This window comes from Macrobrachium rosenbergii, chromosome 48, assembly GCF_040412425.1.
Source record: "Macrobrachium rosenbergii isolate ZJJX-2024 chromosome 48, ASM4041242v1, whole genome shotgun sequence".
Classification (NCBI taxonomy): domain Eukaryota; kingdom Metazoa; phylum Arthropoda; class Malacostraca; order Decapoda; family Palaemonidae; genus Macrobrachium; species Macrobrachium rosenbergii.
Window position 1 is genome coordinate 4100502 of NC_089788.1, and position 22500 is coordinate 4123001.

Consider the following 22500-nt stretch of genomic DNA (forward strand, 5'->3'; position numbering starts at 1 on the left):
TCGACAATTACTTTCCATTTCGTGTGTTCCTGCACTGACATTACCTCCGGTATTATTCACAGTTCAAATTATGCAGCCGATATGCGTATGAACATCTAGAGTATGTTTATGTAGATTGCGTATATATATATATATATATATATATATACAGTATATATAATATGCATATGCATATATATACTTATTTATGTATGTATGTATATATATTGATATATATTGTTATATATTGTACTCTGGATGAGGGTTCGAACCCTGCTACGATCACCAGAATTACTTCATGATCTTGCATTTGGATCTAAGGCTTTGTAGTAGTGGTGTGCATATTCAAAGTGTGAAGAATTCAATAAGTAAAAGAAGGCATTGTGGTTATTACAATTACATAGGTATATGGTAAAAGTGGTCAGTAGATTCTGTTATATATATGTAATATATATCTATCTATCTATCTATATATATATATATATATATATATATATAAATATATATATATATGACGTCATCCATTATTGTCACAGCTGTGTAACAAAGTGATTCCTCTCTCGATAAAAAAAAAATATTTGCTTTTCTTTCAGAGGCGAAGATTTAGTTTTAGTATGAATTAGCCCAGTGCACACTGGGCAGTAGTAAGTTTTAGTATGACAATTTCTTTATCATTCCTGTAATTCATTAAAGATTCATGTTATATTTTTTAGTTTTCTGCAAAAGAAAACTATTGTGCCGGCTTTGTCTGTCCGTCCGCACTTTTTCTGTCCGCCCTCAGATCTTAAAAACTACTGAGGCTGGAGGGCTGCAAATTGGTATGTTGATCATCCACCCTCCAGTCATCAAACATACCAAATTGCAGCCCAAAAGCCTCAGTAGTTTTTATTTTATTTAAGGTTAAAGTTAGCCACATTGGTGAGTCGGGCAACGATGTAGGACAGGCCACCACCGGATCGTGATTAAAGTTTCATGGGACGCGGCTCACACAGCATTATACCGAGACCACCAAAAGATAGATCTATTTTCGGCGGCCTTGGTTACACGTTGTAGCGGCTGTACAGAAAACTGATTGCGCCGAGGAAGCTTCAGCGCATTATTTACTTTTTTTTTGGGGGGTTATTAAAAATACTTTTTTCTGCTGTTCACCAAAGGCAGAAAATCAGTATTAGAATTGTTGCCCTTTACTGAAGAGAGAGAGAGAGAGAGAGAGAGAGAGAGAGAGAGAGAGAGAGAGCTGGTAATGGGTAGTATTATTAGGCTATGGTGGTCCATTAAATCACCACTGCCGAGGCCCTTCGTGAGATGCCTGAAAATCTGTAAAATCCGTACCCTTAAATGTCTGTGCCGAATAGTAAGCAGGGAAGAGAGAGAGAGAGAGAGAGAGAGAGAGAGAGAGAGAGAGAGAGAGAGAGAGAGAGAGAGAGAGAGAGATTCAGTTTTATAACGGACCTTCAGTGGTAATAGTAAAATATATTATGTATTTATATATATATATATATATATATATATATATATATATATATATATATATATATACATATACTATACATATATAATATATATATGTATATATATAATACATATGCATATATATATATGCATATATATATATATATATATATATATATATATATATATAATTTGTATATATATGTGTGTGTGTTTATTTTATATATATATATATATTATATATATATATATATATATATATATATATATATATAAAATAAACTGCTCTTTAAAATATGTCAATATTCACTATAATTTTAATCTGATTATCCTAGAATGCCCAAATGAAGAGGAGAGGTTTGAAAGGCGTGTATAGGAACACAATGAGAAGCATATTAGTCACCTGTCAATCAAGAACGCGATTACTCCCGACAAATAAATCATTAAGAGACTGGGACCCAAGTACATCTTCCGTTCACTCGGCTTAGCGACCATGATACTCTATAAGCCCCTACTCATGCGTGCCTTCGGCTCCTAGCTGCAACCCCTTTCGTTCCTTTTACTGTACCTCCTTTCATTTTCTCTTTCTTCCATCTGACTTTCCACCCTCTCTAACAATTGATTCATAGTGCAACTGCTTTGAGGTTTTCCTCCTGTTACACCTTTCAAGCCTTTTACTCTCAGTTTCCCTTTCAGCGCTGAATGACCTCATAGGTTCCAGTGCTTGGCCTTTGGCCTAAATTCTATATTCAAATCGACTTTAAATTTTGCTTTATTAGATGACATTAATTGGAAATTTAAAGGTTATTTTGTGAGTCTTCAGAGAAATGAGTTAATGTCGGTATACATTAAACACAATGCTATCTAGCTTTATGTATGCATTTATGAAGAAACTGTTTAACTCAGTGGTTCTTAACCTTTTTATTACCACGCCCCCTCTAAGAGTTGGTCCTCCCCTCCACCCCCCTTACATCTATGAGTAAAATTCCCTCCCAGATTTAAAGAAAAATAAAAAAAAAAAGATTAAGAGACGGGGTGTTTTTATTCTTTTGGGAATGAATTAGTGAGATACTTGACGCCGACTCTTGTTAAGAGAATAACGAATATATTTAGGGAGCTTTTAAATTTTCCCTAGGGCTCGAGCCCCCCCTTGGAAATTGCTGACGCCCCCAGGTTGAGAACCACTGGTTTAACTACATGTTTGAATTCAGCCTAAAATTCCGGCATCCAACATCAGGTTCACAAGTTAGGTAATTCGACCATTGAATAAAAGGTATGAGAAAAATGAATGAAATGAGAGTTTTTTTTTTTTTTTTTTTTGCAGTTTTAAGCATGGCTGATGCAGCAGTAGTTAGGCATTGAGATTCGAAAGCCGTGGAGATAAGTGAGGGATGTTGACAAATACGTTCTTTATTGACGCTGTCATTTGTTCGTATTAAATTTCCTTAATGATAACTGATGTCATTCAGATTTGGAATAGCTCGTAATTAAAACAAAGCAGCGGAAGTTAAGAGAGAGAGAGAGAGAGAGAGAGAGAGAGAGAGAGAGAGAGAGAGAGAGAATTTACTAAACAAGGTAAATCTAACTTGTTGATGTTTCTAACTTCCTTGGGAGCGCGATGTAATGAGAGAGAGAGAGAGAGAAAGACTTATATATATGTATTATATAATTATATATACATATATATATATATATATATATACTGTATAGGCCTATATATGCATATATATATGTATATATATACATATATATATATATATATATATATATATATATATATATATATATATATATATATATATATATATATATATATATATATATACACATTTTACAATTTCTCGTACACATCCTCACGAACCACCTAATCTCGACGTAAGATGCTTAGACCAGGACACATTCCCATGAGACTCACGACCAAATCATGAGGCGTTCAGCCATGAATCACATGCAGTCGAGATATTCCAAACACTGGGCTCAAATTGTACGCTGAGTCGAAGTGTCCCGATTTAGAGACAGCTTGGCGGGACGGACACGTCGTGGGCATTATTATCTATTTATTTACTTGTTAATTTATCTGTTTTTCTAATAAGTGGTTCCCTATTTCTGTATTTTCCATTACCATCTAGTACTTCTTTGGAATGCAAACCGTCATATTCTTTGGAAGCTTGAGTTTCAAGGCAGTGGCCCCTGTGGTGGGCTTGATTCCGTATGAATAGGGTTCATCTTCTGAATAATAATAATAATAATAATAATAATAATAATAATAATAATAATAATAATAATAATAATATATTCTTTGGAAGCTTGAGTTTCAAGTCAGTGGCCCCTGTGGTGGGCTTGATTCCGTATGAATAGGGTTCATCTTCCGAATAATAATAATAATAATAATAATAATAATAATAATAATAATAATAATAATAATAATAATGCATGTGAAAGAACTCGCTGAGATTAGTTCCAGATAGTTTAGTATAAATGAAGAAGAGTTTCATTCATTAAGATAAAAAAAAACACTCATAAAAGTGTGTGTGTGTGTGTGTGTGAGTGTGTGTGTGTGTGTGTGTGTGTGTGTGTGTGTGTGTGTGTGTGTGTAAGGGGGTAGGCCGGTTCCCAAGCAATCATCTGAACTGCTCGTAGCAACAAGTTAGAATTTGGCCAAGGGACGCTATTTTCCTCTTGTTTATATAAGATGCCGTGTGTTGTTAGGCTTCTTGGGTTAAAGACCCCTTCCCAAGTATGGCCCACAGCCGCAGCAGCAGTCATTATCACAGGTCTCTCTCTCTCTCTCTCTCTCTCTCTCTCTCTCTCTCTCTCTCTCTCTCTCTCTCTCTCTCTCAGATATTTTCCAAGTTCTTTGGAGAAGCTTAAATTTGCTTCGGAAGCTGGTACTTATAAACTCTCTCTCTCTCTCTCTCTCTCTCTCTCTCTCTCTCTCTCTCTCTCTCTCTCTCTCTCTCTCTCAGATATTTTCAAAGTTCTCTGAAGAAGCTTAAATTTGTTTCGGAAGCTGGCACTTATAACTCTCTCTCTCTCTCTCTCTCTCTCTCTCTCTCTCTCTCTCTCTCTCTCTCTCTCTCTCTCTCAGTTATTTTCCAAGTTCTTTGAAAAAGCTTAAATTTGTTTCGGAAGCTGGCGCTTGTGAACTCTCTCTCTCTCTCTCTCTCTCTCTCTCTCTCTCTCTCTCTCTCTCTCTCTCTCTCTCAGTTATTTTCCAAGTTCTTTGAAAAAGCTTAAATTTGTTTCGGAAGCTGGCATTTATAAACTCTCTCTCTCTCTCTCTCTCTCTCTCTCTCTCTCTCTCTCTCTCTCTCTCTCTCTCTCTCTCAGATATTTTCCATGTTCTTTGGAGAAACTTAAATTTGTTTCGGAAGCTGGTACTTATAAACTCTCTCTCTCTCTCTCTCTCTCTCTCTCTCTCTCTCTCTCTCTCTCTCTCTCTCTCTCTCTCTCTCTCTCTTCAGATATTTTCCAAGTTCTTTGGAGAAGCTTAAATTTGTTTCCGATTCCAGCTGAAGAACTCTCTCTCTCTCTCTCTCTCTCTCTCTCTCTCTCTCTCTCTCTCTCTCTCTCTCTCTCTCTCTCTCTCTCAGTTATTTTCCAAGTTCTTTGAAAAAGCTTAAATTTGTTTGGAAGCTGGCATTTATAAACTCTCTCTCTCTCTCTCACTATCTCTCTCTCTCTCTCTCTTTACCTTGGTTGCTGCTCTGAAGTTATAGGAGCAGACTTACTTGGCATGAGAAACGTCACTATTTATATTGAAGTTTATGTATATATATATATATATATATATATATATATATATATATATATATATATATATATATATATATATATATATATATATATATATATATATTATATATATATATATACACATACATACATACACACACACACAACCGCTGGACACACACACACACACACACACACACACACACACACACACACACACACACACCTAAAGGAGAGAGAAAAAGCATTCGCATTCAGTGAGGGTTCCATTTTGTTTACCTCGTCGTGATGTGCATTTTAGTAACAAACCTCCGGCTCTTTCCGATTCCACGACCTTGCTGAAATTGGGAGACACTCTCTCTCTCTCTCTCTCTCTCTCTCTCTCTCTCTCTCTCTCTCTCTCTCTCTCTCTCTCTCTGTTATCGCAAATCAGGGTAATTTAACCTGCCTATTTGGCCATGGTCGTATAAAGTGGTCGAATGTTGTTGCGTCGTGATCATTTTTTGTTGTGTTGCCGAAGAGTTGTTTGTACGTCAAAAAATGATAACGCGTGTGTTTCCAAGGCTGTTGGTTAAATAGTTGTTGGTCCATTTCGGCGTTCTTAAGCTACAGCTAAAGCTAAAGTTTTGGCGATCGAAAAGCAGCTATATAAAGTCCAATTTACTTACATTTTTATCTACTTATTTATTCATTTGTTAATTTTCTTTTTCTTTCCTAATTACTGATCTCTTCTTTCTGTATTTCCTATTATCTTCTGTTGGTTCTTTCAAGTGAACAACATTTTGTTTGAAGCTTTAATTTCAAGTCAGTGGCCCCTTTGGTGGGCTTGTTCCATATGAATGCGGTTCATGCTCTCAATAATAATAATAATAATAATAATAATAATAATAATATATTCTTTGGAAGCTTGAATTTCAAGTCAATGGCCCCTGTGGTGGGCTTGTTCCATATGAATGCGGTTCATGTTCTCAATAATAATAATAATAATAATAATAATAATAATAATAATAATAATAATAATAATAATCTGGAAATCAAAACCTACCGTTGATTCCTTTTTTAATATAAAACTAGTTTAGTATTTTTCGATCAAACCCAAGCGCTGTATAACGGAACGCCGCTGGAAACGTTGTCGTGCTTTCAATTAAAATATATAGGCTATACCAGTTTGACCGAAACATAATTTGCATATATGTTTTAAAGCGCTCGAATCAGGCCAGAGAATGTCAGAATTTGATGTCGAGAATTATTTTTCATGTTTGGGGTCGAAACGGTTCTAATGTCATAATATCGAAATGTTTCGAGAATCAGATGTGTTGGTTTTGATGTCAATGTTTTTGGGATGGGAGTCTTGAGAGCGTGTATGCACACAGCTTTGTAATATTTTTTTTATTATTAAATTTTTTTTTGTATTCATATTTATCGAAATCGTATGGGATTGAATTCTGTGTATTTTTGAGATTCAAATTTACTATCTAGTCCAGGTTGAAAGTGAGTGATTTTATCAGATTGAAATCACCCTCTGAAACTGGAGGTTGAAATCTCTGATTTTTTTGTTTTCGTTTGTTTTCTGTATTTTTGAGAATCAAATCTGCCATCCAGTCCACGTTTAAAATCTGTGATTTAATCCGTTTGAAATCACTCTTATGAATCTCGAGATTCAAATCTGTATTTTTGCCATTGTCTTATTTTTGTTTTTATTATTTCTGGATCTTCTTAACGAAAAAGAAAATCAATACTCAGAAAGGCCAGATTGTCAGAGATTACAAATTTCTTTACCTGTGGGTTAAGAAAATGAAAGGAAAAAATTATGTAAACAAATGTGTTTTTGTTTTTTGTCTTATTTTTCTTTTTGTTAATTCTGGATCGTCCTAATAAATAAGAAAATCAAAATGCTACATACTTCTGATAGAAGCTTTCCGCCTCACAATGGCCAGATTGTTAGAGATTACATTTTTCCTCGTGAGATAAAAACTGGAAGAAAATAATATAAACGAATGTTTTTTGTTTTGTGTCTTATTTTTCTTTTTGGTAATTCTGGATCGTCCTAATAAATAAGAAAATCAAAATTCGAGATACTTCTTATACGAGACGCTCTCCATCTCACAAAGGCCAGATTGTCAGAGATTACAGTTTCTTTACACTCGAGATAAAAAACTGAAAGAATAAAAAAAAAATAGTAAGAATGACTTGGAGGCTGAAGAGGACTCGAGTCTGCGAGGCGGTCTTTGTTTTTCCCACCTCGAGTTTCTCCTTCTCATTCTTCTCCCTCTTCTTCTTCTCCTCCTTCTTCTTCTCCTTCTCCTTCTCGCGACTTCCTCGACTTATTGACGTAATATTGACGTCTGGTGAATGACCGAAGTGTCTTAAGTGTGAGACGCGTCATGAGGGTAGGCATCGTTGGAATTATCGTGACGTCATTCGTCTGTATTCCCACGCGTTTCTTCGGTGGTGTTGTTCCCCTGTTTAATGTTTATTTTCTTGCTAATTCCCTCTTTCTTCAGTGGTGTTGTTCCCCTGTTTAGTGTTTCTTTTCTTGCAAATTCCCTCTTTCTTCAGTGGTTTGGTTCCCCTGTTTAGTGTTTCTGTTCTTGCAAATTCCCTCTTTCTTCAGTGGTGTTGTTCCCCTGTTTAGTGTTTCTTTTCTTGCAAATTCCCTCTTTCTTCAGTGGTGTTGTTCCCCTATTTAGTGTTTCTGCTCTTGCAAATTCCCTCTTTCTTCAGTGGTGTTGTTCCCCTGCTTACTGTTTCTTTTCTTTCAAATTCCCTCTTTCTTCAGTGGTGTTGTTCCCCTGCTTACTGTTTCTTTTCTTTCAAATTCCCTCTTTCTTCAGTGGTGTTGTTCCCCTGCTTACTGTTTCTTTTCTTGCAAATTCCCTCTTTCTTCAGTGGTGTTGTTCCCCTGTTTAGTGTTTCTGTTCTCGCAAATTCCCTCTTTCTTCAGTGGTGTTAATCCCCTGTTTAAGGTTTCTTTTCTTGCAAATTCCCTCTTTCTTCAGTGGTTTGGTTCCCCTGTTTAGTGTTTCTTTTCTTGCAAACTCCCTCTTTCTTCAGTGGTGTTGTTCCCCTGTTTACTGCATTATTTCTTAAAAATTCCCTTTTTTATTTATTAATATCTTACTATGTAATTACTTTGGTAGATTAACAGACTCCTGTCTTGAATTTTATTATTTTTTCCCACTTCCGGATTACGTAGCTGATTCCTGTACATGAATCACGAGCTATTGAATAAAAAAAAAGGGAGCTTTGTTTCTCCTGTCTTGCATTTTATTATTTTTTCCAACTTTATATTAAGAAACCGATTTGAGCACATGAAGAACGAGATAACGAGTGACAAATAAAAGAAAATAATTTTTATTATCCCCTTCTAAGACGAGTTTCTTAGAAATGCACAGGATTTTAGTATCAGGTAAAATTAATGGTAATGCTTTTTTTTTTTTTTTTTTGGATGAACCATTGGTATGGAGTGCGTTTGGGAGGCGTACAGAATTACCCCTTATGAGATTAAATTGTTAAGCCTTTTATAGCGTGACAGACAAATATCTGTTCATGGCGTCAATTGCGTAATTGACTTGGCGATAAGGGTGCCATGAGAGGGGGAAATTGAACTATTGTCGTAATATACATTGAGAAAGAAGTATCCCGTATGGGGGGGCGGGCGTCAGTGCACCTCACGTGGTGCACTGTAGGCATTACTTAAGGTCCTTTGCGGCGTCCCTTCGTCCCGTAGCTGCAGCCTCTTTCATTCCCTTTAACTGTACCTCCGTTCATATTCTCTTTCTTCCGTATGACTTTCCACCCTCTTCGAACAATTGTTTCATTACACCTTGCAGACTTTTTTCTGTCAGTTTCCCTCTCAGCGCTGAATGACCTCATAGGTGCCGGCGCTTGTCCTTTGGCCTAAATTCTATATTTTATTTCCAATCCCAACTATAGAAGTGTTACAATATTAATATAGCATTAAATTTCACTTTAAGAAACTCGTGTAATTTATGTTAATTAGGAATAATATTCTATATAATTAGAATACGTATTACAACGGTTACAAGATTTTTCGTACGATGTCTCTCTCTCTCTCTCTCTCTCTCTCTCTCTCTCTCTCTCTCTCTCTCTCTCTCTCTCTCTCTCTCTCTCTCAGGAATATAAATGTAACTGTTATATATAACTTGCATTCTCTCTCTCTCTCTCTCTCTCTCTCTCTCTCTCTCTCTCTCTCTCTCTCTCTCTCTCTCTCTCTCAGGAACATAAATATAACTGTTATATATAACTTGCATTCTCTCTCTCTCTCTCTCGTGCACGCACTAGACGTGTCAATACAAAATGTAACATTTAGGAACAGTAATGTGAAAAACATAGTAGCCTCAACTCTCTCTCTCTCTCTCTCTCTCTCTCTCTCTCTCTCTCTCTCTCTCTCTCTCTCTCTCTCTCCCGCACTTACAGGGAGCGTTACGACCAATTAAACTGGAGAATACCAGCGTAGAAAGTTCTCTCGAAAGGATTAATTGGAAGACGTTTTCTATTGATGTCAAGTGAGAAGGAGTTATGGTTATTTACTTCAAACACTTCCGGCTCTTGCTAACTGTTGCGAATTCCATTGAGTGTGCGCTTCCTAGGAGTCTTTTTAACAGTGCCATTAACTTCGTTTCCCCCTGGTCATTAATTCCTGTCGTTGCTGCGCCAATTAGGTTTTCAATTTTTTTTTTTTTTTTTTTTTTTTTTTTTGTATTTACGAGTATGTCTTTAAGTGTGTTTGTTGTGTACTTTCAGTTGTGTTTGTTTTGTACTTTCAGCTGGGTTTGTTGTGTACCTTCAGCTGTGTTTGTTGTGTACCTTCCTTTGTGTTTGTCGTATGCCTTGAAATGTGTTTGTTGTATACATTCCACTGTGTTTGTTGTGTACCCTCAAATGTGTTTGTTGTCTACTTTCAGCTTTGTTTTATCCTTCAGTTGTGTTTGTTGTATACCTTCAAATGTGTTTGTGTGTGCCTTGAAATGTGTTTGTTGTATGCATTCCACTGTGTTTGTTGTATACCCTCAAATGTGTTTGTTGTATACTTTCAGCTTTCTTTTATCCTTCAATTGTGTTTGTTGTATACCTTCAAATGTGTTTGTTGTATGGCTTGAAATGTGTTTGTTGTATACGTTCAACTGTGTTTGTTGTATACTCTCAAATGTATTTGTTGAATACCTTCAACTGTGTTTGTTGTATACCCTCAAATGTGTTTGTTGTATACCTACAACTGTTTGTTGCATATCTTCAACTATGGTTGTATAGATTCAACCGTGTTTGTTGTACGGTTGTACACCTACAACTGTGTTTGTTGTACACCTCCAACTGTGTTTTATGTACACCATTAACAGTTTTTGTTTCCGGATTCCATCACAAATATAGTGTTTCTGCGTTTTTCACGGTCGAATTACATCATCATTTTAATGGTGTCACTGTTTTGATTCTTCCTCAGTATTGTTACTAGTTTTTTCCAGTTTGTATCTGTCGAGAATCCTCTGTCCGTATGTCTGTTCGATTCTGATCAATATTTTTATTCTTTCTCCATTAGACAAGCATACTAATACTGGCATCAGTACTTCACTACCGTACGACAATCCTCCTTGTACTTTTAATACTGCATTAAGATTTTTGTATATTTATTTATTGATTTTTAAATTTATCCGTTTTTGTAATAACTCTTCTCTTCTTTATTTCGTGCTATCTGTAATTTCTTTCAATTGAACATCATATCCTTTGGAAGTCTGAATTTCAAGTCTGTGTCCCTCTTGGGCCTGTTCCATATGAATAGGGTTCATCTTCTGAATAATAATAATAATAATAATAATAATACCCTGTTTAGGCCAACCGATTGTTATTAGCCTATAGGTCTACCCAATCACCACGTTCAATTTCATGAAACCGTTTTTCCCTGTGAACAACATTACTAGTTAGTTTTCTGTAAAGGAAAACTATTGTGCCGGTTTTGTCTGTCCGTCCGCACACTATTCTGTCCGCCCTCAGAGCTTAAAAACTGCTGAGGCTAGAGGGCTGCAAATTGGCACGTTGATCATCCGCCCTCCAATCATCAAACATACCAAATTGCAGCCCTCTAGCCTTAGTAGTTTTTACTTTATTTAATATTAAAGTTAGCCATAGTCGTGCATCTGGCAACGATATAGGACATACCACCACCGGGCCGTGGTTAAAGATTCATGGGCCGCGGCTCATACGGCATTATACCGAGACCACTGAAAGATAGATTCATTTTCGATGGCCTTGATTATACGCTGTACAGAAAGCTCGATTGCGCAAAGAAACTTCGGCACATTTTTTTACTTGTTTAAAATCGACTCCGCTACATACCCAAGACAAATGACATGTTTGTCATCCGGAAACAAGGTTCTTCATATTTAAAATTTGCGCTCTCGGCTGATATACAGTTAACATCCTGTGTGTGTGTGTGTGTGTGTGTGTGTGTGTGTGTGTGTGTTTGGGAGGTGTGTAAACAGCGTTATTTTTAAAGCATTTACATAACAGCGTGAGACCTGACTCAAGGCATTAAGGCCAGATATTTCCAGCTATGAGTCACGGGTGTTATAAATACTTATTCAGTGTATTCTGTTTAGTGTTGCTTATTTGTTACGTTTTTCCCGTCCTTTATAAAGTAACTTGATGGAGTTGTCTTGCAGTATGTTTCAGCTGCTACAATTTGCTCAGCGCATATTGCAGTTTAAGTTGGGTTAGGCATAAAAAAACACTTAAAAAGTAAGATAGCAATTTCTAAACTATGACAAGTGCACTGTACTGACGTCGGGACAAAGGATTGTGAAATAGTAGAACTGTGATTCGCAAAGTATTGTAGTGAAATATGACTTGAGTTAAAACCAGAATAAATGAAATTTTAAAAAATTACGTAAATTTATCAAACGGAGATATATGAATTGAGTTAAAATTTGATAAATGAAATAAAAATACGTAAATTTATCTTGTGAAGCCCAACTATTTTTTTAACTGTTGGATGAAGTATTAATATCACATTGAGAACATGAATTGAGTTAAAATTTCATAAATTTAATGTAAAAAATTTACCTAAATTCATCATGTGAAGCCCAACTGTTTTTTTTTTATCTGTTACATGAAGTATTAATATCACATTGAGAACACTGCAAGACAACGGCTTTGTGGGGACATATGACTTAAATTAAAATTTGACAAATGAAGTTTTTAAAATTTACCTAAATTTATCATGTGAAGCCCAACTATTTTTTATATCTGTTGGATGAATTATTAATATCACACAGAAAACAGCAATACAACGGCTGTGGAATGCCTGGGACTATTCAGTCATCATCGTGATTCGATCAGTCATTCAGCCACTGGTTCCTCACAGCGATAGACTTCCGGCTGTTTATTTATTCAGTTGTTTGTTGGAGGGTCGCTGTAGATAGACCGGATTGTAATTATGCGCCGTTATTCGCTCGTTTGCACGCGCGTTATTTTTTGTAGGCGAGTCGTTGATGCCTACGCACTTACGTGCGTGCATAATTACGTGGTTATCTATACTGTATATATTTTTTTTTCATGGCCACATATTGTGACCACAGTTTACACAGAAACACATTTATATGTATATGTATATGTATATATTATATATATAGGCAAATGTCACGAAGGAAAGTGAAACAACGGAGTGGTGCCAGGCCTTTCGACTTGCTGTCCTTTACCTAGCAGTCTCCTTTCCTTCGTGGCATTTGCCCTTATTTATATATTCATCACGTTCCATATTTTCGTGATTCAGTTATATATATATATATATATATATATATATATATATATATATATATATATATATATATATATATATATATATATATTAATGTATATCGGTAACATATATATTTGTATTAATATTTAATATATATATAAATATATGTATATATATATATAGATAGATAGATAAATCTATATGAAAATAACCTACACGATATAAAAACATCTCATTTTTAACACGTCTAATGCAGCCCACCATTAACGCACCATTAGAGCCATTAACCTTCGATGTTCACTTAATGTAAACCATTAAGTTGTAAATTCTCTGAATAGCTGGTAAACCGGCCGCTTCCTGTTACGTCACGAGTGCTTGTTACATACTTACTATAGGAAAGTAAAATAGATTAAATACAGTTAAATACATTATTAACTGCTGCACCTGTGTTATGGTCACAGCAGTTAATATTAATTCCTCCAGTACAGCTGTTAACTCCGAAATGGCGTAATATCTTAAAAACTACTGAGGCTAGAGGGCTGCAAATTATTATGTCGATCATCCACCTTCCAATCATCTTACATACCAAATTTCAGCCCTCTAGCCTCAATAGTTTTTATTTTATTCAAGGTTAAAGTTGGTCATAATCGTGCTTCTGGCAACGCAACAACATAGGCCACCACGGGCGGCTGAGTGTTTCATGGGCCGCGGCTCATACAGCATTAGACCGAGACCACCTAAAGATAGATCTATTTTCGGTGGCCTTGGTTATGCGCTGTGCAGAAAACTCGACTGCGCCGAAGAAACTTCGGAGCTTTTTTTTTTTTATTTTGTTAATCGGAAAGTTTCTAATCTTCCTCGCATATCTGGGAATGGAAGATATTGTATGATATATCGACAGTACCCATAATAAAAAAATATATAAATATAAAAGCATGAATAAACTTTGGTAAAAGTATAAATAACTTTAGTATGAATTGTGTTTATTGTGAAGTATTTCTGGCTGTTGAAAAACCTGCTCGCTATCTTCATATATTAGTCGATGGATCATTGGCATACGATATATGAAAGCTTATATTTATCTGACAAACAAAAACAGATGTATTGTGTTTGTTTTGGGTGAAAATTTTCCACACCGAAAATAAATCCACTTACATTGAAAAGGTTGATTTTGACGAATGGCTTACCAAGCATTTGGTGGGTTTCAAAATTCCAAAAATCGTGAGAGAAGTCTAATTAGGAATTTTTCTGAGGCGGACTGATCGCAAAGAATTCCGTAGGGGGTTAGTGCCGTCAGTGCACCGCATGCGGTGCGCTGTAGGCGTTACTTAAGGTTCTTTGTAGCGTCCCTTCGGCCCCTAGCTGCAACCCCTTTCATTCCTTTTACCGAACCTCCGTTTGTAGTCTCTTTTTTACACCTTTCAAACCTTTTTACAGTCAATTTGAGTTTCAGCTCTGAATGACTTCATAGGTCCCAACTTAGTTTGATCTTTGGGTTAAATTCTATATTCTAATCGATGGTGAAGAATAAACAAATGATAATTGTGACAGGCTTAATCATCTGCCTTCCATAATGCATTTGACGGGTTGAATGCTAAGTCTGCGATGTTTTGATAAGGACAATATTAAAACGAGTCTACCCTTAATGGAAGTTACTTTCCATTCCAGTTGTGGAATGATGGACAATCTCGCTGATCGAAACATTATATGCCATCGTGATTCGAATCACGAAGAGAATGACCAGCTGGCAACTGCTTTTTTTTATCCTTGGTTATTTTAACCATTTGAATAGAATTTAGCATTGAGGCCAAAGGCCAACCGCTGGAACCTGTAAGGTCATTCAGCGCTGAAACGGAAATTGAGAAAGAAGGTTTGAAAGTCGTAACTTGCACTATGAAACGATTGTTAGGAGAGGTTTGAGGAAAGTCAGACGGAAGAAAGAGAATATGAACGGAGGTACAGTAAAAGGAATGAAAGGGTTGCATTCAGGGTCCGAAGAACGCTGCAAAGAACCTTAAGTAATGCCTACAGCGCGCCGCAGGCGGTTCACTGACCGCACTCTCCTCCCTAAGGGGAAAAAAAATCATTTGGTTGTATCTTTGTGTATACAAAGGAAACGAAAATCGATCGACTCTCCCTTCCGAGTTACGTTGACCGGATATTCAACTCTGGAGCGACCTTGCCGTCCAGAACTGTCTCCTGGATTCCATGAACTGGAACAATGTCAAATCATAGGTTCGTGTCCCCCTAACCCTCCCCTCCCCAACCATAAGGGCAAATCCAACCCTCCCATGAATTGAAGTCCTCCTCCCCCGCCCCCCCCCCCTTTCTTTCCCCCCACCTGTCTTTTGCAATAATCCTGTCGGGGCCAACCCAAGGATTTTGGTCATTTTCCTGTATTTACCAAAACCGCGGGACACTGTAGGTTTTTTCTATTACCGGTGATTGCTCTCTCTCTCTCTCTCTCTCTCTCTCTCTCTCTCTCTCTCGTCCTACTTTATATTCATGCCCTTTGTCTTGCTTTGTTGCAGCCCCTCCTTCATTCTTTTACCTTCTGCCTTACTCCCTCTCTCCTCCTCCCTCCTCCTCCTCCTCCCAGCATCCTCTCCACCTCCACCTCCCTCCATTAAAGCATCCTGGAGGGTAGAGAGTACTTTGTCACTGCAACTGGATTCGAGACGAGCATTGTGGACTATTTTTCTTCTTTTCATATTTGTTTTGTCAACGCGCGAGGTTTCCGTCGAGACTTCTGCTTTGTATTTATTTGTTATCAAGTAATATTTCCATATTTAGTTCACGGAACGCGTTCTATAGGGTATTATTCTCGTAAGAAGAGGATTTTTGGTGCCCAGAGCCATTTTTTTTTTTATTAAACTTTCTTTCGTGGGTTGATGTTGTGGTGCCCAGATCCCTTTCTTTGTTAAATTTCTGTAGTAGGTTGATGTTGTGATACCCACATCCCTTTCTTTATAAACTTTCTTTCGTAGGTTGATACTGTGATACCCACATCCCTTTCTTTATAAACTTTCTTTCGTAAGTTGATGTTGTGATACCCAGAGCCCTTTCGTCATCAAACTTTCTTTCGTAGGTTGATGTTGTGATGCCCAGAGCCCTTTCTTTATCAAACTTTCTTTCGTAGGTTGATGATGTGATGCCCAGTGCCCTTTCTTTATCAAACTTTCTTTCGTATTTTGATGATGTGATGCCCAGAGCCCTTTCTTTATCAAACTTTCTTTTGCAGGTTCATGTTGTGATGCCCAAAGCCCTTTCTTTATTAAACTTTCTTTCTTAGGTTTATATTATGATGCCCAGAGCCTTTTCCATAGTAAAAGGTTATAACCTCAACCCTTCTTTCGTAGGTTAGTTTGTAGATTCCGAGTGTCCATATTATTTTCCCCTCTAACTTTATGTAGGTTGGGTAATAGTGAAGTATTAGCCTGGCATTCAAGAAATGTTGGTCTAGCCTTGAGTTCGAATGCTCTCAATTGTGTTTGGAAAGGCGTTGTCAATAATAATAAAATTAGTGCAAGGTAAAGCAATCCTTCAAAAAAAAACGTAAAAATCCACAATAATGTATAAGTGTAAAGCTATATTTTTCCAGTCACAAAATTGTGGGTTTTTACTATTCCCGGCCACAGTATAGTGATGCGCCATAGATAATCCTTCGAAAGTCGAGGTTTGGTGATGCCTTGATGAGATAAACAAACTTTTAAGAATCGTCTTTCCTTCCTAAACCTTGATGTCCATTTATGATTACTAAGATCATTTTAATGGGTGGTTTTTTCGCCTTAAGAAGGCGGCCACTTACCACGAGATTGGGGGCTTGCCTACCTGCCTGGCATATAAATGGTGCCTAATTCATTTCTTTTAATTCGTTCCATTCTTTCTGAGAAAGGAAAATGGGAGTTTTCGAAAAGGCTTAATATTGTTGTAATTATTACAAATTCGTGTTCATACTCTTACCTTTTTTTTCCCCCTTATATCTTAGAGGATGACTGTTTATCATACGTTGATGATAATTATTATTATTCCTTGGGTTTTCATGATATTAGTTATCTTACAATCATCTTTAATTAAGATTGTTTATCAAACATTGATGATGATTTTCATTATTCCGCATAGCTTTGAGTTCGATAGTTCATCATACATTGATAATAATTATTATTATTCCCTGGGTTTTCATAATATAATTTATCCCGCAGTCAGTGTTAAGTATGATTGTTTATCATACATTGATGATGATTTTCATTATTCCTTGTGTGTTCATGTTATCATTTATCCTGCAGTCATTTTTAAATATGTTTATCATACATTAATGATAATTATTATTCCTTGTTTTTCATGCTATTATTATTATTATTATTATTATTATTATTATTCCTGCTGCCGTTGCGTTACTGCAACAATTTCCCGGAAGAAATGCTGAACCCCGAACTTTTACAGGAGTAGGAAGTACACCCTTTACTTCAGAAGAAAAGAAAGTCTGCTCCAGAGAGTGTGGAAAGGTCTTAAAAAAAGAATACTGCTGCTCCGTACAAAAGGAACAAAAAGGAGAGAGAGAGAGAGAGAGAGAGAGAGAGAGAGAGTTAGTTGGTCGGTTGGTCTCTATCTCCCCAGTACCACTGTGTGAGCCCGCGTGCATAGCACCACCACCACCATCGGCCCAGCCGAGTGAAATTATTTTCCCGGCCAAAAAATATTCCTTTTCTCCAGTGATGAAGACGGATTGCTTCTGAAGGCTGACGGGATGTGGCTGGGAAGTTCCCGTCTCTCTGGCCAAATTCAGGATTGCCGCTTCACGATTTTTTTTTTGAGGGGGGACCGGATCGCCGGAGATAACACTTCAATATTCGGACAGCCGGGTGGATTGGAAGCGACCTATCACAAAGGTTCATCAGTGCAGCCCGGCGAATTAGTCCGTGCGATTTTTATTCAATTAACCTTGAATGGGGTTTCGGTGGGCCTTTTTCCTCGGTCGCCTGCCTGCCTGCCATTCCGTGCGCAGTTGTGTATAGCTGTTGGCAGCAGCCAGCTGTTGCCAGTGATTTATGGGAAGTTATGCAATACTTTCGTCGTGGGATTTTATTGGCAAATTCGAAATTTTTTTTTTTGCAAGGTAATCTACTGCACGTATGAGGTAATATGTATATGTATGTATGTGTGTATGTAAATATGTTTTATGTATGTACGTATCTGGTAAAATGTAACCAGTAGATTCTTTATATATATATATATATATATATATATATATATATATATATATATACCCACAGCTGGTGGCAGTATGACCGTTAACCTTCACTGAAAGAAGACTTAATTATCTAATTGTATACGCAATATGCCAAAAAAACTGCCCAAAGTGGAACCATTATATCATAACTAAAGAAAAATAAACAAATTCCAGTGAGTTATATGAAATTCTATTGTCAAAGTAAAAAGTACAAGCGTCAAGCGTTTTGATTATTATTATTAACATTATTATTATTATTCAGAAGATGAAGAACACTATATATATATGGAACAAGCCTACGAAGGGGGCCACTGACTTGAAATTCAAGCTTCCAAAGAATATGGCGTTCGTTCGAAAGAAACAATAGAAGGCAATAAGAAATAAAGAAAGAAGAGGTCAGTTGTTGGAAAAACAGATAAATTAACAAATTAATGAATAAATATTAAATATTAAAACACAAGAGAAGGTAGTGGGAAATACCGAAAAGACAAGAATTTCGTCTTGAAGCGTAAGAGAAATCTCGCTGCTAGGAACCAGTCCTAAGTGATGACAGCCTTGAGTGGCGTGTAGATTTGAGGCCGGTGCGCATGCTCGCGAGTGTGTTGCCGTAGCGTCTCGTTTTGTATAGGCATGAGTTTGGGCGGCTGGAGGGTAAACATTATCCGATCGCTCGGGCCGATACGCCGTGACGTCAGCGGGCGAACTTGTCCGCTGATTGGCTGACGAGCACGCCATGCTATGATTTGCGCAAATTAGGAGAAGCGGTTGCGAGAGGATCGTAGGGTTTGTTTTATGGACAGTTGCAATTTCCGTGAATAACGTCAGGCGTTTATGATACAGTTAGAAGGGGCTTCACTGTGGAAAAATTATTATTATTTTAAATACATACAGTATAAATTATGGTGATGTGCTTCTACTAATTATCCCCTATGAAGGTAAAATAGTTTTCCTTGTATTCACATAAGGTTAGGTATAAATAATTTCTTAAAAGCTTTCAGAGTCTTAATATCAGGATGACGTAGTTTTACCAATACACTATTTTAAGTAATCCAAGCTCGCCTATTTAGTAATAGCAATAGTATAAATAAATTTAATGAGCACAGCACATTTTTCACCAATATCTAGAGAAGCTGTCCCCTTATTTATTTATATTCACACCATATTTACTTAATCTTCTGATATTTTCGTCAAGCAATTTACTGACGGAGTCTTATCAAGTTTTCTTCTTCTTCCTCCTCTCTTTTTTTAAACAAACCCATTTTGGGTGGTCAAACCCGTAACGGGTTTATCCACAGAGACCCGGCTCTAATTTTGGATAGGGCCGACTTGCCCGACCTTATCTCCGGCGTCCAATAATTTTATCCCAGTTTATCCCAGCAGACCTCTTAAAAGGGATAATTGGTATCTCATATGAAAAGAGAGAGAGAGAGAGAGAGAGAGAGAGAGAGAGAGGGTGGGGAAGGGTTTAGATTTGCCCTTGAAACCGATGCTGAGATAAAAATAGCCATTTCACACCTGAGTCAAGAAACGATATCACCTTGATAGGTTTTACGGATGTCACGAAGGTTGGAAAGTATAATTGCTTAATCGTACGATCCTCTCTCTCTCTCTCTCTCTCTCTCTCTCTCTCTCTCTCTCTCTCTCTATATATCTATATATATATATATATATATATATATATATATATATATATATATACATATATATAATACATGTATATATGTATATATATATATATATATATATATATATATATATATATATATATATATATATATATATGTGTGTATATATATATATATATGTACTGTATATATATATATATATATATATATATATATATATATATATATATATATATATATATATATATATATATATATATATATATATATTTAATATATACATGTATATAAGTATATACGAGTATACATATTATATATATATGTATATATACTGTATATGTATATATATACATACATACATACATACTTATATAAACTTTAAATGAAAGCTTCCATTCTTATGTTGTGTATTTTTTATTCGTGTATTCATTTACAGTAAAAAAAATCTAGCTATTAACATACACTGTAAAAGTGTGTCTAAGAGAGAGAGAGAGAGAGAGAGAGAGAGAAAGTGAAGGAGCGACGGATGATCTCTTTAACTTCCCATTCTTCTAACAATTTGGTTATTATTTTGAAAAAGGAATTTGGAAAGGTAAAAGGAGTGGCTACTACAGTATACATTTGGTCCAGCCCATGTAGCTCATTCAGGTCTGTCCCCAGAGAGTGGTATGTACAGTATACATTTATATCCATATATATATATAACCTATATTATATATTTATATACATATGTATATATCCTACTTATATATATATATATATATATATATATATATTTATATATATATATATATATATATATATATATATATATATATAGGTTCATGTCTGAAATCACCCTCTATCGAAGAGCTTATGATAAAAAAAGAAGCTACGAATAAAATTTTTTCACCGCGAGCCCCTTCAGTAAAACTGAAAGGTACGCACAAACGCACAAACACACACAGCTTGTCAGCGTGTACAATAATGGTATTCACATCAGCCAAATATCTGCAGCTTCGCTGGAAGATCGTTCATCTCCTGACTAACTGCCGTTCGCCCTCATAAAACTGTAACATCAAGGACGCTCTTTAATACCTGTTCTGCCGTACCCTTTAACGACCATACATTTCTACCTATAGATCCCATCTGGCGGCGGACAAGTAAGTAAGTAAGTAAGTAAGCGTCCGCAAGGACACGTGTGCGAGTTGTAAAGGGAGATTACTGAAGCCAAGACCAAATATCATTTACCCCGCGGACGCAAGTATGTTGACTTTTGCCCGTGGTAAGATTATTTCTTTGTCAGCAGAGCTGGACGCAAGTGTCTGTGCGTTTTTGTTCGTTTCTCTGTCGCCCTGACTCGTCGTCTTCCTTACAGTTTAATATAGTTTTAATTACCTGGTTTGCAATTAGTTGCTCAGGTATGGAAGCTTCACGTATACGACTGCCCTTTGCGGAATGCTGGATTAAAGGCCTCGTTAATCTAACGACAGCACCGAATGATTTATTTCATGGTAAATACGAATTTCCGTGCGGAATCACGTCGTTAAAGAATGAGGAATCTAGGTTAAATCTAATGCGCGCTCGAGGTATATTAGCCAGGACCCAGAATAATAATTAGACTTCATTAGGGCGATTCTGCGTTTTTTCTCAGAGAGGATACGCCTTGTAGCAGCAGTGTTAGGATTAGGCAAACAGAAGTGAAGTGAAACTTATCCTCGCTCTGTTTCCGTCGATTCTCTTTCCCCTAGCGTTGATATTATTCAACTGCTTATTCCCCCGGGCTCTTATCTACTTTACTCCCCGTCTTCTTTCCTTTATCTCTCACTCTCTCTCTCTCTGTTTTTCCTTCCCTCTCCTCATTCCTCCCATTTTCCGGCTTCCTTTGTGCGTGTGTGTGTGTTTGATTACACCTCGCTCCCCAGCCCCTATTTGCTTTTGGAATTGTGAGAGCCGGGCGTTGACATAAGACCCGAGCCCTCTGCTAGCCAACATTTTACATATCCGAGCTAATGCTCGCATCCTCCCGAGCTGGGCCGGGAGGAGGAGGAGGGGGAGGAGGGAGAGGAGGAGGACCTTGGTCACTGGCGTATCTCTCAGATCTTCTCGGTTTTGCTCTCCGAAGAAGCAGCTGTCCTTCTCTGCAGATGGTCATTTCTACACGTTGAAGTAGACAGATTATATTTAGGTAGTCGGCACCTCTCGCCGCAGCGGCTTGGCAGCAGCAGCAGCAGCAGCAGCGAGGAGCAACCGCCGTTCTGCTGTTGGGGGGGTGGTACGCTGCGGGCCGAAGCGTTTTGAAATCTGACCGCGCCATTCTGAAACGAGACGAGCGAGGGTTCCAGTTCCCGGCGAATATGGAATGCAAGGACATTGAACGGTAGTGTACGGTCGCTTTTCATAATTGTTCGTGTCGTCGTGTGTTGCTTTCTGGAGGGGGGGAGGAGGGATGGTAGGGGTAGGAGAGGGAGTTGATCTCGGCGGTGTTGCCATCCAGGTGTCCGTTACACGTACAGGATGTACGCTAACGACACTGACCATCAGTACATCAATTGGGAGCACTGGTTGCTCGATCTGGTTTGCAAAGGGGACCCTATCGAAAATTAAAGGGACTTGGCCGGTATGTGGAAGGATGTTCCGGACAGGTACTCGAGGACTCTCCCTACGACTGGTCTGAACTATTGTAGCCGATTAGTCGACTGCTGTCGAATGGAGCAGGTGTTGGGGGTTGGGGGGGAGGGTGGGAA

General features: G+C 37.2%; 1 protein-coding gene across 4 annotated transcripts in view; it reads left to right on the top strand.

Annotated features, from left to right (window-relative positions):
* LOC136831187 (uncharacterized) overlaps positions 1 to 22500 on the top strand; it is a 238456-nt gene that overhangs the window by 29787 nt on the left and 186169 nt on the right. The window lies entirely within an intron of this gene.